This window comes from Octopus sinensis, linkage group LG15 (genome assembly GCF_006345805.1).
Source record: "Octopus sinensis linkage group LG15, ASM634580v1, whole genome shotgun sequence".
In the NCBI taxonomy this organism is placed as follows: Eukaryota; Metazoa; Mollusca; class Cephalopoda; order Octopoda; family Octopodidae; genus Octopus; species Octopus sinensis.
Window position 1 is genome coordinate 23423231 of NC_043011.1, and position 17491 is coordinate 23440721.

Genomic DNA, 17491 nt, shown 5'->3' on the forward strand with positions numbered 1-17491 from the left:
GAAAAGTCCTCCATTGTAACGATCTTTTCAGATGAAAAGATCTTCACCGTCGATGCTGTTCTGAACCGCAGAAATGACAGATTTATTGCAAAATCGACAGGTGAGGTTACGGAGACATTAAAAAAAAAACCTGCTCAAGTTATGGCTTTTGGTGTTGTGGCTTCCGATGGAAAGAAAATGCCTATAAAATTCTACAAAGCTGATGAAAAGATCAATGTTAATACTTACTAAAAGACTCTGAGGTGCCAGGTATTGCCATGGCTTAGAGCAAACTACCCAGATGGTAATTATGTATGGACACAGGATGGTGCTCCAGCCCACACAGCTAGAAAAATACAAGATTTCTGTAAGTCCAGCTTTAGCAATATTTTGGAATCATGTTTATGGCCGCTTTCTAGCCCAGATCTAAACCCTCTGGATTATGCTATTTTAGAACATGCTACCAATAGAACATCACACAGCAATGTCGACTCTCTTAAAGATGCTATTAAAGAAGAATGGGGGAAGTTGTCTCCCGAATATTTGAGGAACACTTGTGCAAGTTTCAGGAAGCGTGTGAAGGCAATTATTGAGAAAGAAGCAGAACACATAGAATAAAAACATTTTCTATTATGTAAATTTTCTTGTGGCAAATAAATTCTCATGACCTTCAATAAACTAATTGGTCATACACTGTCTTTCAATCCCTGCCTCAAAATATTGTAAATTTTGCTTCCCCACCCTGTAAATATGATGGTTGTTCACCAGTGACCTAGGAAGACCATCACTGACCATTGTCCATGCAAAACGTCAGTAATGCCCGTGCATAAGATGATTGCACCTGCGATCATCTTCACCCGGGTTCGCACCCGCGGCTTTCATACTCGCCGCGACACCTGCATATTCAACTGGACATCTGAAAGTCGCCTCGCCAGCAATCGAGCAACCTAGGTCCAATAAGGCTTGCATAAAAACCTCACAGACCTTCTCCACCCTACTGATTCGATCCAGAGGCAAGCCAGAGCAAGATGTCCAGTGGAAATATGGGCCACAGGCTCAGCACGAGAAGAAGCACTCGCAAAATGTCCAGTGCCATTCCCTGCATATCTGTTTTTATATCGGAGTGACCTTCTCCTAGAGACACACTTTAACGAAAGCTGAAGAGTACCTCATTTCCAGTGGTCTTGCGGCACGCTGGACACCTACCCAGAATATCTGAGGACCCGTGCTATTGCTAGATAGTCGTTGAACCTATATTAGGTTCATCCGTCCTTTTGACAGAGATAAATTAGAACTGATATTCTTTGCTGCAATATTTTATGTAAAAAGTTTCTTGTTCTTTACTTTACTTATTTACCACTTTATTCTTTTAATCTATTCTATAACTTACTTCAAAGGTTCGATTTGTAACATTTTTGATGACATTTTCTTTTTCTTGTCTTTTTCTGTTCTTTCGAATAAACCCGAGGAACTACATGAAATTCCATCCTTTTCCACAATATCCTTATCCAATACTAAGTTAATTTTTGGCAATAGCTTGTCCTATACTTTTACAGGTGTAATAAATTGTCTTGTCCACAATATCCTTATCCAATACTGAGTTAATTTTTTACAATAGCTTGTCCTATACTTTTACAGGTGTAACAACTTGTCCAGGTTTATAATCTTAAGAATATGACTTTCATTGCTCGAATTTTTCCATGTAATAACATTATTTTGTCTCGAGGAATATTTCTAACACGATTGTGTCTGTTTATTTTAGAGATGTCTGTGTATACGCGCGCACACAGACACACACACACACACACACACACACACACACACACACACACGTATGCAAACACACACACACACGGGTACACACATGCACACTTACATACACACTACACACACAAACACACACATACACACACACACATACATAAACACACGCACGTTTTGTATTTGCTTTGCAAAGGTTCATGATGTGAAATTGTGTGTTGAAAGAGTTGCTGTGCTTTGAGTGGATCATTCTGCAAAAGCAAAGTAAAAGAAGGAAAAAACAAGCAGGTTCATGTTGTATATTTCAATTCTCATTAATATTGTCGTCGCTCAGAAAATTAACCAATCAATTGTTTGCTCAATAAATCATTTGGTTCATCAGACTCCTTTTGTCACAGTCTTCAACATTATCAACAACTGACTCGCATCAGCTCTTCTGTTGCAAACTGATTTGCCAGTATTTTCCTCAATATTTATTGTGAAGGTGGAGGCGCGTGGCTTAGTGGTTAGGGTGTCGGCATCATGATCGTAAAAGATTGTGGTTTCGATTCCTGGACCGGGCGACGCGTTGTGTTCTTGAGCAAAACACTTCATTTCACGTGGCTCCAGTCCACTCAACTGATAAAAAATGAGTAACGCTGCGATGGACTGGCGTCCTATCCAGCTGGGGAATACATACGCCACAGAAACCGGGAAACCGGGCCCATGAGCCTGGCTAGGCTTTGAAAAGGGCGCATTTATTTATTGTGAAGCTTTTGGTTGTGTGTGTGTGTGTGTGTGTGTGTGTGTGTGTGTGTGCGTGTGCGCGCGTGTGTGTGTGTGCAGTTTTATTTAATGCTTCTTTTTTTAATTTGCGTGGTCAGTGTCCGCGTGTATGCAGTTTGAGTGCATGTGTACCGTAAATCCTCGAGTATAGTCCGCCCTTGAGTATAATACGCAGGGGATTTTTAGGGGGCTGTACCTCTGAAAAACCTAAACCTTGAGTATAATACGCACCCCTCCCTAACTTGAGTGGTGCGTAATTAAGCCAGCAGCACCTACTCGATCAAACACTTCCGCGCATGCGTAATACAATAATGGTGATGTTCTTAACTGTTATATGGGAATGTAAATATGTTTGCAAATTGTTTTTGTCACATGTTATTCTGTGTTCTGAATACTTTTATTTTAATAAATGTTGTTTACTGCAAGTTATGGATGATTATTTTATGACTTCATTGCTTTGAGGCTTAGCTTAAGGTATTTTCGCGCCCGACATCACAAAATGCGCCTGAATAAACATTGCCGAACAGCAAATAGAGACTCGGGCATTGCTTGGAAAATATTTTTCATTTTTAACCTCGTATATAGTACATACTAGGGATTTTGACCTTTAAATTTTAGGGGAAAAAATGCGGATTATACTCGAGGATTTACGGTAAGTACCTAGGTACTCCACCAACATGCAAACGAGTATCTTTGGATTAATTTTCCATACTTTAAAACTGTTGGACTGTCTTACTTACTTGTGACGGAATGGATTTGCTTGATTTCAGTTACTTTAAGTTTCACCTCGTTTAATACGTTCTTGATTTTATGAGTTAGTTCGCCTTTGTAACATAACAAACCATAGTAACATAACAAACCATAACTCCTTTGAATTTCTCGTTATTATACCATGAGTCTTATTAACCACTTTATTCTTTTAATCTATTCCATAACTTGCTTCAATGCATAGGGGAGGTTCGATTTGTAACATTTTTGATGACATTTTCTTTTTCTTGTCTTTTACGTACACTCTGATTCTGTTCTTCCGAATATACCTGAGGAACTACATGAAAATTCCATCCTTTTCCACAATATCCTTATCCAATACTAAGTTAATTTTTGGCAATTTGATCCAGTGGGACTTCCGTTGCTAACTCATCAACTAAGACTCGATAAGACATATTTTTCCGTGAATCATGTATGGTTTTCACTATAGGTTTTAGCGCATTTCCAAACATCTTCAAGTTTTTATTCATTTCTGCAGGTGAGGGTTTTCATGGTTGTTGCAGCTGTTCCCTTAGTTGTTACAACACCAACAGTTCCTTTTCCTAGATATATTTGTCGTTGATACTTATGTTTGACAATTAAAAGGTTAAAACTACATATAGCATTCAATAATGCACTGCTATCGGTACATATTTTAATATTCGGATTACAGTGATCATTTCTCAAGTCAAACAACAATATCGTTACGATACGATGTATTTACTCTACCACGAGTTTCACTACTTCATATCCACAAGACTACCTTATTACATTTAAATATATAAATTCTTTGCAAGGCTTATTCTTCAATGAAAGCATATTGTTTGGGTCAGGTCTCGAGAAAGTTGTCAAGGTTCTGAATAGTCCCCAAAGTGTAATGAAATGGTTTGATATGTGTTACTGCATCATCATCATCATCATCATCATCATCGTTTAGCGTCCGCTTTCCATGGTGGCATGGGTTGGACGGTTCAATTGGCGTCTGGGAAGCCAGAAGGCTGCACCAGGCCCAGTCTGATCTGGCAATGTTTCTACGGCTGGATGCCCTTCCTAACGCCAATCACTCCATGAGTGTAGTGGGTGCTTTTTACATGCCACCGGCACAGGTTCCAGACGAGGCTGGCAAACGGCCACGATGGGATGGTGCTTCTTACGTGCCATCGGCACGGAGGCCAGGCCAGGCTGGCAACGGCCACGATCGGATGGTGCTTTTTACGTCCCACTGGCACGGAGGCAGTCGGGGCGGCGCTGGCAATGGCCACGTTCGGATCTTAGTAAGATTTAAGTCGTGTCCAAACATCACATTATTTTCGTTGTCAAACTTGTAATGAACTCGGCCCATACTTTCTGCGCCATGAAAACATTTTCCAGCAATTTTATCACCAACTTTCCAAGAATATTTTTGACAAATTCATAGAGAACAGTTTCTTTGACAGATTTCTCTTCTAGTGATGAATATGAGGTGTATTGTGACTCGCTGCACTCAGTTGACCTCATTAACTAGAATTATGGCCCAACTACACTGCCATAAAAGCAAAGGCCAGCTACGAGAAATAAGAGGTATTAACACCTACGTAAATATGAATCAACTAATCAGATGACTGGTGTGTAACCAAACAAGTGGTAGGCTTGGAAATATGTTTTGTAATTTTGCCGAAGGTATAAAAGCTCTGAAACTATCTCATTTAATATCAGAACCTTCACCTTAAGTAACTGCGTGACCTCGCTGGATTGTTTTGTTGCGCAGTGAAACAACAAAATTTCAATAATGATTTTCTCGGTTCTGCGCTAGTTGCTGCTTTTACACAATATTCATTTGACCTAATATCGACATTTTGTACTTTTTGCATTCGCTCGCTACTCTTTTCATTTCACTATAGCCTGCTCATGATGACAAACACTTCTCACATGCTTTAACTACTGGTTTGATTTACCCAGTTCTCAAAAGAAACAAAAATGTTACTATGCATGAACAAAGGCAACAAATAGCTTGATACCTATCAGTATCATAAACAAACCAAGAATAAAAATTCAGCCATTCAGTAGACTCCTTACCAATTATGAAATCAAAATCGATTGTTTTGATTCAGATCAAAAGATAACAACTTTTCAGGGACAGCAGAACTTGTGGAGATTTATCGGTCACATTCACTTCATCGTCAGCTTCGTCATTTGAAATATTTTCGAATCCAGGGAAGAAAAAGGGACAGAACCGAAAGAAAAAGCGGGATACCACAAGACTGTGACAGAGCTTCTTCGTGACGGCACCTAGAATATTGTCTTATTCATCAACACTAAAAATACTGAAAATACATCTAAAGATAATGTGTAAGATGGTCTCATATTGTACGTCATATATTGTAAATATATGACTGGTTTAAACTCTTTGTTTCATTGTCTTATTTTACTTAAGAAATTGAATAAAAGATTAGATTTTTTTTCACATATGTGTACTACCATCATATATAAATTGTGAGCAAGTCATGTATTATTAGTTAATAACTGATATAAAATGCTTTTTGCTTTGCTTTAATTGTTTATCGTAAGACTTTTTTCCAGCGATTATTTTTTCCCAGTTAAAAATGCGATGTTTTTCTGTGACGTTTTCCCCGGTCACCATATTTTCAGATTTGATGTAGCCACGACTTTTTTTTTTTTTTTCGTGATATTCTGATCATAGCTGTCATCAACGCCTTTCTCAGCGAAAGTTTAGGAAGTTGTATAGATTAAAGACATCGTTTTTGTCATTATCACTTTTATCATCCTCTGGTCAAACTGTAAATCACAGTTTGACCAGTATGAACAACATTAACGCGTATAGCGCTGATCGACATTATCAAAAAATAGTTTCCGGATCTTTTGTTTGACTGTAACTTTTCAGTTTCTTCAATTTCTATTCCAATTGATTTCATATTAGGTGTAATGATGTAGTTTTGTATACCAATCATTGACATAAAAATTCGTTTTCGCCATAAATCAATAAATAAAGAGTTGATAGCTTTTAAAGTTTGCAAATCTGGAATAATTTTAGTCAATCGTAAGCTACAGACACATTCATGTTTCCATAGTAACAAGCCAAGCAGTTTACTCACGCGGTCAGCTTTCGTTTATTATATGGTGGTTATGAGATGTGCTAAAAATAATAGATAATTAGGCCTTAAATCACGCAAAAAAATTATTTTCGCATAATCATATGAATTCCCGTGTGTAGAATACAAATTCGCGAAAATTTTCTGAAAACTCCTTAAAAATAATGAAGTTATGAGGGGTTATATGGCGTGCGTAAAGCACAATTCCGCCAATATTTCATTTGCTTACAGTTGACAACACGTGTTGTCAGCACAAAAGGACAACTTCCAAATCCTGTTTTTTGACTGGATAAAAATGATCAAACTTTAAGTCTCTGTAATTAAAAAAAAAAAACTTTCTGTAAAAAGTTCAACATCTCCCGAGATTCAGTGTGGAAAATTACATCAATACATCAAATTTTAAAATTTTCACTAAACTTTGAAATTTCTACAGGTGCAACCAAACAGAAAAGATTCTAGTTTCCAGTGTGATCGTATTCAGCTTTCCATCGCCAGAGCTCGTATAAACATTGTTACATCAGACTAAGTATGTAAAAATTGAAAGGCTCTGCAATTTTCTGTAATGAACGAAATTGAGAATAGGAGTAATTGAAGCATGAGGTAGATTCCTCTGCTCTTGCAAAGATAATTAAATAACTAAATAAATAAATAAATAATTAATAAATAAATAATTGTTATTGATTTAAGTAACAATACCAGCAATTTTGGTGAAAAGGGGTTAGTTAATTACATCAACTTTAGTACTTGATTGGTACTTTATTTTATCGACCCTAAAAGGATGAAAAATAACGTTAACCATTATGAGATGCAGAATCAAAATATAAAGAGTTGGAAAATATACTGTGAAACATGTATTCTCACGTTCCAATAACTCTATCACTTGAAAACAAATTTCTGAAAATTGCATTCAAAGCATTTCCGTTGGCTTTTAACTGACAATTAATTTGCCATCGTTATTTTTGCTAATCGTTATTGTTTTCTCGGTGTGAGCTAGTGGTGCTTATGGAAGTGACTCCCATCATGTGGATCCGGAAGACCACAAGGATATACTGGAATTGTATCATATTGGGAGTAGAGAGGATATCGGTGCAAGACAAAGGCTTGGTTGCTACAAGTATGGTAGCAAAGACCCTCTACTGAGAAGAGGAAAAGCTAAAAGTAGTAGGAACAGTAAAAACAGCAAGCAGCAGTCCCAGTCACAACCAGTTACAACTGGTTTCATTGTCACAACCAGTTACAACTCCAAGGATAACCAGAGCAGAAGAAACAAATGGAATTGCTTCATCTTCAGTGCCCCCAGCTCCAGGGGCCAATGAACTAGAGAACATCAGGGCTGAGAGGGGATCCCATGAAGAACTGGCTAATGGAAAGAGCCACACACTTCCAAGAAATAGCGGGTGATATATGCTTTGTCATTTACACAAGGTGGTGTGAAAGAGAGGAGGGGGAAATTCCTCTCAAGAGCTCCTTGCAGAAGTGATGTATTTACTCTCATTCTGGTGAGTGTCAAAGGTGAAGGAATTTAAATATTTTGCCTGGACTAAATGGCTGGTGGTGTATGTTTTTCAAAATGAAGAGAACTCACTCCTTATGAGAAAATATTGTCAAGAAAACTAGTCAATTGGCATTGAAGTTCTGATTCAAGCAAAACTGAAAAACCAGGATATTCACCAACCAGATAGCCCTCCACCCACCCACCAAATTGCACCTAACTTCATATTATAGTGGAAAGTAGAAGACCAAGGTTCCACACAACCGGTAGTACTGATCATCTGAAAGCTTCTAACAACAATAAAAGCCAAGTCTACAAGGATCTACAGCGTTGTTGACACCACAGACACAATATTAAGAACAATTAACAAGTGCAGCAGAAGTAATATCAGCAGCCACTCAAGCTGAATTTTCTAAGATACTGGAGAGGAGTATTAATGAGTTTGACAGTTGAGCAGTGTCCTTCTCAGAACAACAGAAAGAAAAGAAGAGATGACATATAGAATCAACAAAACTTTTTGATCATCCTCATCTGACTTCTTCAGCTCCTCAAAATACTCGTCTAATAATGAAGAGAAAGAAGAGGATGACTCCACCATGGTAAACTGTAGTTGTGAATAAAGGAAACAGAAGGAAAAGCCAGGGACTATTGTCCAACAACAACAGCAACAAAACAAACCAGCAAAATCAATGAGCAGCTACCAGAGAACACACAAACCACTGACGTGCTTGACTCAGCAGCCAAACTCCTTCAAAGTTTATGCAAATAAGTTTGCTCTGTCAGTGCTGTCAATCTGCTTTAAACGATGACAAAGATAATGGTTTAGTTCTCCTTTATTCATCTATCCTTCTCGATTCTGTATCTTTTTTATATCTGATAAATCCAATAATCTGAAGTGGAAATATGATTGCTCTAGTTTGATATATCAATCGCTTTGATGTTTTGAATCTTTCTTAATTGTATCAGTTTCACACGAGTGACTACAGTTAGGTCAATGAGGTATTCTTGGTGGATTTCAGAAAGTTTTTCTAATTTCATTATTTATGGGTCCTTAAGCAGTTAATGATTTTTTTCAGGTCGTCTTTTGTATCATGATTTGCTTAATTTTTGCTTACCTAAGCATTACAAGTAATTGAAAAGGGAAGATACGTGGGTATACGTTTTATATGTAAAATATGATATAAACATATACAGAAACCATGAGAAAATGCAAACAAAAAAAAAGGAAAATTGGGCCAATACAAAAACAAGTTGCTGATTCCTGGGTTATATAGTGCACTTCTGAAGTAGCTGGTCCTATATAAGATGCAGTGCCAGTTTAATATGCAGTCTACTTTGCCCTTTACACTTTAGTGCATGGTCTACTTTACCCTGTCATTTACACATCAGCATACTGTCTAACCCTAACTCTAACCTAGATCAAGTCATTTCACAGTGTAGTCTATGGACATTGCAGTAGACCATACACTAAAGAAGTACCTAAGACACATATCTGACTAACCACTTATTTATTATTTTATAACTCAATCTTTCCTACCAAGAATGTCAATTTTTTTTGCAAGCCCACATCCCCTTCTCGAGTATTTTCTGCTGATGTTGATTCTTTGTTGCCTTAGTTGAACATAAACTTCATCAGTGTTACCAGATTTTGAAAGCTTGTGAGTGAAGACCATGAGCATTGCCATTTTCTTTCTGTGTTATCGACACCCATTTGAATCCAATGGAACCATTTATGATAGCCATTTTATAGCGGAAATATAATATTAGACTGCTGCTATTCCGACTGATGAATGGAGCATTTTCTCTCTGGACACAAGGTTAGCACCTCAGCTACATACATATGTATGTATGTATGTATGTATGTATGTATGTATGTATGTATGTATGCATGCATGCATGTGTGTGTGTGTGTGTATGTATGTATGTATGTATGTATGTATGTATGTATGTATGTATGTATGTATGTATGTATGTATGTATGTTTGTATGTATGTATTATGTATGTATGTGTGTGTGTGTGTATTGATAGATAGATAGATTTATGTGTGTATATATATATATATTATATATATATATAACGTTATATAATTAGGGCTCAGTAAAATAATTTACTTTACCACATACTGAAACTTTTAGAAATAGCAGCCAAAAAGTTTTTTTAGCCATTTCTTCTACTATAAGAAAAGTCTCCCAGATAGTGTTTACTCAAAAATAATTCACGTAGATATGGAGGGAAAAACAGCAAAATATCACATGTACAAAGCTCATTTGAGAACGTTAACGTTTCTAGATTAGTCGAATTAAAACTCGACATTTCTTTCGTCAGCTCAACATTTCTTAATTTGGATTTGAAAGCACTAAAAATTGAACATACCCTTCTGATATGAGTAACCTCAGACAAATCCTCTCCAAACTGCCAGTGCCAGCAAATTCAAAAAGTACGAGTGAAGATTCGTATTCTTCCCGCTTCCATCCACGTGAGTTATAGAGTAAACAGATTATAACGGTGAGAACCGCAGTAAAGAACAGGGAGAAAGGAATTGTATTATCAATAATAAAAGGGTAAAATCAATTAATTATTAATTAATTTCACCAAGTAGTGTTCAGTATGTAAAAGGGGGACAAGAACGCAAAACATCCAGACAGTTAGGTGATACAAAAAAGGGACAACAAAACATCCAGACAGACGATACAAAGAAAACAAGGACGAGTCATTCGGAGTTTTCTATCCTCAGTCGAGTTCCAGATTATCTTTGCAATTTCAGCTGGTTATACTCGAGATGCTCCAATCTGGCCAACCCCAAGGAAAATTTAAGCTAAGAGCACTAGATTCTTTGGAAGAAAGCAGCGAATGTATACGAAAACAAGGACAAAAAAAAAACGGAGAAATGTTACACAAATACAAATGCAAATAACAGGACATAACAACAGGTGTCTTTCGACTAAGGACAAATTAAATTAAGCTGGTGTGTGTGGAAGTAAAGCCTTACGGCAGGGACATAAGATTTGACAGGCACAGGGAGAAATATAGATGTTGCACGGATGGTAGTCGAACCAAGAAAGAAAGGCCAGGCTTGGCCGAACACCGGTCACGTGGGGAGATGGGGAGAGAGAAGAGAGAGAGGTAGGGGAAGAGGGATAGAAGAATTAAGGAGAAGCGAGAAAAAATGAAAAGGACACAGTGAAGTGAAATAGGAGGGAAAGTGAGCATGAAGAGAAAACCAGTGGTTAGGGCAGCGGACTCGCGGTCGTAGGATCGCGGTTTCGATTCCCAGACCGGGCGTTGTGTGTGTTTATTGAGGGAAAAAACACCTAAAAGCCCCACGACGCTCCGGCAGGTGGGGGTGATCCCTGCTGTACTCTTTCACCACTCTTTCTCTCACTCTTTCCTCTGTTGGCCTGCTCGCTTAGCCAGCGGGGTGACGTCGTTCGAAGGCTAAAACAATGCGAACGTATTGTGACCAGCGATGTGTAGCAACATCTGATGGTCTGGTCGGTCATCTGATCACGTGATATATATATAGTGTCTGGAGAGTGTCATTCACTTTCAGTGCCTTATTACTTAATACACCCACCGGTTCGAATTCCACTCATTTACTTATTTATTGTTTTCTAAAATTTTCGCTGCATCTTGACTCTGGACTCTCTTGTTTTACAAAAACTAAATGTGTGGAAATCGATGTGTTTCATCTTATCAAATATCAGTAAAAATTTATAAAACAACCTATCTTCTGTCTGTAGGGTCAAGGGCATGTATGGAGATTTTTCGTTGAAGTCTCCATTAAGTATAGTTTGGTATAGAGTTCAAAGTGTTAGAGAGTGAGGAAAGAGGTGTCTATCGTCTAAAAGAAATCTTTGTGTGTGGCTTTGTGTTTAGCCAAGTGAGTGGCTAAAAAGCATTCATTGAATGGGTTTTATGCCCATGTGTGTGTGTGTGTGTGTGTTGTGCGCGCGCGCGTATAGTGTGAATGTCCTATCAATATGTTTGGGAAGTGACTAGCTGTGAGTTCATGGGTGTGTATGTTGTGAAGAATGTCTTGTTGAAGAAAGAATAAGGATTTTTCTGTGTATTCTTTTGTATTCTTTTGAGTATCTCCAACTGTGTGTATATGTGAGGTCACCAGTTTGCGTATGTGTGTGTGTGAGTGTGTGTGTGTGTGTGTGAGTGTGTATGTGAAGGTGTGTATGTGCGTGTGCATGCATGCATAAATGCGTGTGTTTGTGTGTGTACAGAGTTGTGTGTGTGCGTGTTTTAGTGATGTTTTCTATTGTATATTAGTGTGTGTTTCTGCGATGTTTTCTTTTTGTGTGTGTGTGTGTGTGTGTGTGTGTGTGTGTGTGTGTGTGTGTGTGAGAGTGTATGTGTCGGTATGTTTGTGCGTGTACATGTGTATGTATGCGTGTGTTTGTGCGTGTACAGAGTTGTGTGTGTGTGTGTTTGTTTATGTGTGTGTGTGTGTTGTGTGTGTACAGAGTTGTGTGTGTGCGTGTTTTAGTGATGTTTTCTATTGTATATTAGTGTGTGTTTTTGCGATGTTTTCTTTTTGTGTGTGTGTGTGTTTGTTTGTTTGTGTGTGTGTGTGTGTGTGTGTGTGTGTGTGTGTGTGTGTGTGTGTGTGTGTGTGTGTGTGTGTGCTGGTATATTTGAATATTAGGAAAAAGATTTAGGAAATGAAAGAAAGTATTTTTCAAAATGATAATAATATGTATAAAATTGTTTTAAGTGTTTGTTCTTATCTAAAAGAGACCGATATGATAAGTACTAGGCTTACAAAGAATAAGTCCTGGGGTCGATTTGCTCGACTAAAGGCGGTGCTCCAGCATGGCCACAGTCAAATGACTGAAACAAGAAAAAGAGTAAAAAGAGTATCTATTGGTTGTGGTCGGGTGTATATTTAATTGTGGCTTATACTTGTTGATAAATTGCCTTTCTTTATTGAGTCTTTGTTGTTGTTTAAAGGAATCTGAGTACTTGTAGAGGGGAAGTTCATTCCTGCACAGGTTGCAATGTGACTGCTCGAAGGAATTTTCCGGATCTAGTTTTTTTCATTCGCAAAATAGGCATTTTTAGGAGACAGTAAAAAATCTGAAAATCGGCTATAATAATATAGTTTTCCAGTCTCATTGCTGTCAAGGTATGATGTGGAGGGAAAAAATTGGAGGAAAAAGTTACAGAGGTTTAAAAATGGAAAAAAAAAAAACTGCATATTTTTAGACAATAACAAGACAGAAATTTCCTGTGTTTAGCGGAGCGGTGTCAACTTTAAGGTTGTACCCTGCGAAATTTATAGTTTTGCGTCTGTGAAATGACCTCTTCATTGTAGGTTTCTAAATAAACAGAAATACCTAATAAAATCAACATGTATCATCTTACTGTTTATTGTAGGTTTTTATTATTATTTTTTTAAAATTTGTTATATCAGTATATTTGTCTTCATGTGTTTACTTTATACGTATTTCAGCATTATGTATACCTGTCATGTATTTGTGTACATCATTAATATATGAGTGCATGTGTGTGTGAAAAGGGGGCGTATGTCCCCAAATCTTCAAAGTTGAGTAACAGTTTCATGTGTAAACTACGATAAGAATAACACTGGTCAACAAAGAATTTGTTCCAAAAAAAAAAATACCTGCATCATATGCTTTTGCATACAAAATTCAAACCTAATTTCAAATTATCTGTACTAAGTTCACATATTCCATTCACCTTCATAATGCCAAGAAACTTTTGCTATATATAAAAAATATGTAAAATATTAAGACAACGAAAAATATCTATAATAAAATTGTAATTGATAAATATAAATTTTTTATTAAAACAAAATTCGCGGGTGAAGAAAATCTCCTGGTGTGAAGAATCAACACATGCGGGTGAAACACAACACAACGTGCGGTTGTCATGGTAACAATCTGTTAATGTCTCGCTGTCTGTTGATCGGCTAAAATTACCCAAAATTCCCAACTTTAATTCCTAATAACATCAGATTCTTTAATTTACGAGATAAAGTGATTGGTTAATCGTAATTAAAATTCAGAGTTGCATCGATACACCAAAATTGAAAGCAATCTGAGCAAAATTAAGGGGGGCTCATTTTACGAATGAAAAAGACTAGATCCAATTTTCTTTGTGCTTTTGTCTCGGATCTGTTGGCGATGGATCATCATTCTGTTGCGTAACAATCGACTCGTCTGTCCTATTTAATTATGTTGACAACCATTGCATGTGATTACGTATATCAGGATTTTCGTATTACGGGTGAGATAGGACTTGACTTTGAAAGTTTGGCCATCTTTGAATTTAAATTCTGGTCCCTCAATTAGGTAACGGCAAGTGCCGCATTTTGTTCTCCTTCATTTTATGACCGTTGGGTTGGGGGTTTCTTTGGGTGTTTTTGCTCCAGTGAGAATGAGTTTTAGTGTTTTGGGCTGCCTTTTGCTTTTGATGATTTGTTGTTTTCTTAAGATTTTTTCTCATCTGCAAATAAGATGTGGATGTGATCAAATATTTCGGTGTTCTTGAGGTTGAAGGTTGACACGAATAGTAAGACATTTTCCCTTCTTTCGTTTTTTTGTTTTCCTAAGTTCATTGATATCCATTTGTTTCGCCTTGTTTATTCAGTTGGTGATTATGCCAGGAGGGAAGACTCTTTGGATAAGTGTGTCCTTCAGTTCCTATAGTCTATGTTCACGTTTGGGTGGTTCTGATACTATGGTACAAATTCGTTTTGCCAGATTGAAGGGAATGTTAGGTTTGGTGCATTTCGGGTGACATGATGTGAAAAGAAGGTACTGTTTGGAGTCGGTGGGTTTGCAGAATATATCCATTTCTATTTTCCCATCTTGGTTTTTGATTAGGATATCCAGAAAGGCAAGTTCTTTGGGATTAAAATCAATTGTGAATTGAACGTTATTGCTGGGGTTGTTTATCATGCTTTTGAATTCTGTTAATTTGTCAATATTTTCCTGCCATAAAATAAAGCAATTATCTAGGTATCTTCTCCAATTGTTTCTGAATTGTGTATGGAACGTCTCACGAAATATAAGAAGAGATTAATTGTAGATTTTTTATTCGTGGAATCCCATGACTAAGTTGGTTTATGTGGGGGCTATATCGTTCCTAACGTTTGGCAGTAATCTGAACCGTTGAAGGTAAAAAAGTTGCTTTCAAGTATGAATCTGAGCCCATCAATGATATATTATTTTTTTCTTGCGTGTTGGAAGTTCAGATTGGTGAGTGTCTAACCAGTATTGGATTGCAGTTATTCCATGATCATGGGGAATGTCGATGTATAGGTTGACAACGTCAAATGGAGTTAAAATCGGATGTTTATTTACCGTTTTTGGCAGATGATTTAGCATGTCTAGGTCATCTCGAATGTAGCTCTTATTATGTTTTAGGAAGGGTTTTAGGAGGATGTCCAAGAACTTGCTGAGTCTGTGTGTTTCACATGCCTGGCCTGCTATGATTAGTTTAAATTTTAGATCATCTGCAGATGTTAGCTGTATGTATTTGTTTGTTGAGGATTTACAGACATCATTTATCCTTTTGCAGTTATGGATTTTAGGTAAACCATAAAAGTTGCCAGTTTTGCATTTGAAGTGGCATAAATAGTCAATTTCTTTGTTGGTTACACTTCTTCAAAAGAGTTGTGAGGTTTTTCCATCTGGAGTCCACAAGGACCAGCCAACATTCAGAATGTGTCTCAAATATTTCTGATGAATACATTTAAGAACCTTTGCATGATGCCAGCAAAAGGTCCAAGCCTCACATGAGAGAGAAAAAAAAAACACAATACCAGCATACACAAAATGTACACAACAACTTTTGTTCAGCTTGTGATGCCATGTTTGGACGAGACATGAGACACAAAATCTCTGAAGAGCCTTAAATTTATTTCATCATTCAAAGATCAAGAAGTGCTGAATGTGCTACCCAGGTAGACAAACTAGTCTACCACTTTCACTACTGTTCCTTCAACTAAGATAGATGGTTTCACATATGGCACAGACTGGAATATTACAATAGTCTTGTCCAGGCTAATACCGAGTCCAAATGCCTTTCAAGATGCAGAAATATGATCCATGAGAATTTGCATATCTTCAACTGTATGAGCAGCTAAATCGTAATCATACACATAAAGAAGGTTGCAAATAAGAGACTGAAAACTTTCAAATGGGCAGCAAATCAACACAAGCCGAAAAGATGATCAGAAGATAGGTACCTCACATATATTCTAGAGGAGCAATCCACAGCATAATACAGGAAAAAGAAAGTTAGGGCAAGTATGTCATCTTACTTGACACCATTCTTTACAGGAATGGGTCCCACTATGCCACCACCAACATTAAGCCATGTCTCCATCCCATCATGAAATGATTTAATTATTGATACAAAGTGCCCTGGACAATCAAGTTTATATATATGCAAACATCACACATATATACAAACATTACACATGCAAGTATAGGTACATGTGTGTGTATGTGTGTGTGTGATTCCAAAATTTGCAGACCATGTCTAAACGGTACACTCATTCCACCCTTCAATATTCAATACAGCCTATGAAAGCATTTGAATTTCAACTGTCATGAAACTACACCTTCAACTTCAATTTCATTATGGGAAGTATGACAAAGTCAGAAAGGGTTATGTCAGGTTAAAACAGAGGGTGTAATATGACTATCATATTTCTCTCTCAAATTCTGCATTGTTTTGAGGGAGGTGTAATGAGGCGTGTTGTCATGATGCCGTTGCATCAAAATACCCTTTTTTTCCTCACACATCATCTCTCGAGTAGTAATAATAATGCAGGTATAATCAGAATTCAACAAATTCTTAGTCAATGGTGTCCTTGATATGGAGAAAGAAAACAGCATGAGTTTCTTTCTTGTCACTCTTCAGACCTGCTTCGCTTTCCTTGATCTCAGTGACTCAGAGTTTTTTTTTTTACTGTGATGACTGATGTTTTGTTTTTGGATCATAGCCATAAACTTGACTTTTATTGTTCAAGATGATTCTCAAAATGAAAGTTGGTAGTTGTTAACCTTCTTAAAAAGCTGAAGGTACAAAGCAAGCTGCTGCTGCTTTTGATAGTCAAGAAAACGGTGGGAGACATTTCGCAAGCAGCAACATAATGTTCTGATTTTCTATGATAACTTCCTGGCAGATTTCATAACTGAAATTTTACTATGAAAATTCCCTCATTTTTTTTGGTCTACTACTTATAATTTTAACCATAATTCAATGATGACGTGATATTATCCAAGAAAGTACATTCCAAGGTTTTCATACATCCAAAGTATATAATGGTCTAAGAGAACTGATGGATAGTTCAATGATGGTCCTCATTGATGAGGTAATGGTTTCCTGCATGTTTTGGCGTTTTGCAAGTGAATGGTTGCAGGCTTGACTGTCTGGTAAGAAGTTTGCTTTCAAACAACATGGTTTCAGGTTCAGTCCGACTATAGTCCCAGGCTCACCAAAGCCTTGTAAGAGGAATTGGCACATGGAAACTGAATGAAGCCCATTGTGTGGTGTGGTGTGTATGTGTGTTACTATCTCCTTGCCTTGGCATCATGTGATGAGTGTCACCATCAAGCAGACGTGGAAAAGTGAAAATTAAAACGATGATGCTGATAATGATGATGATGATGA

The 17491-nt window shown here is 37.2% G+C and overlaps 2 long non-coding RNA genes across 3 annotated transcripts in view; one reads left to right on the top strand and one right to left on the bottom strand.

Moving 5' to 3' along the window:
• Positions 1-809: 809 nt before the first annotated feature.
• LOC118766245 lies at positions 810-17165 on the bottom strand. Its single transcript, XR_005002158.1, has 3 exons — positions 17025-17165; positions 13744-13746; positions 810-820 (listed from the first exon to the last, which is right to left on the bottom strand). It is a non-coding gene; the product is annotated as an uncharacterized LOC118766245 (long non-coding RNA).
• LOC118766246 overlaps positions 5498-17491 on the top strand; it is a 29794-nt gene continuing 17800 nt past the window's right edge. The window contains exons 1-3 of one of the 2 annotated variants that reach the window (XR_005002161.1): positions 5498-5510; positions 5586-5588; positions 17004-17145. This is a non-coding gene — a long non-coding RNA (uncharacterized LOC118766246). Of the gene's footprint in view, positions 5511-5585; positions 5589-14668; positions 14680-17003; positions 17146-17491 lie in introns of those variants that run through there. The other variant, XR_005002160.1, reaches the window with a different exon arrangement.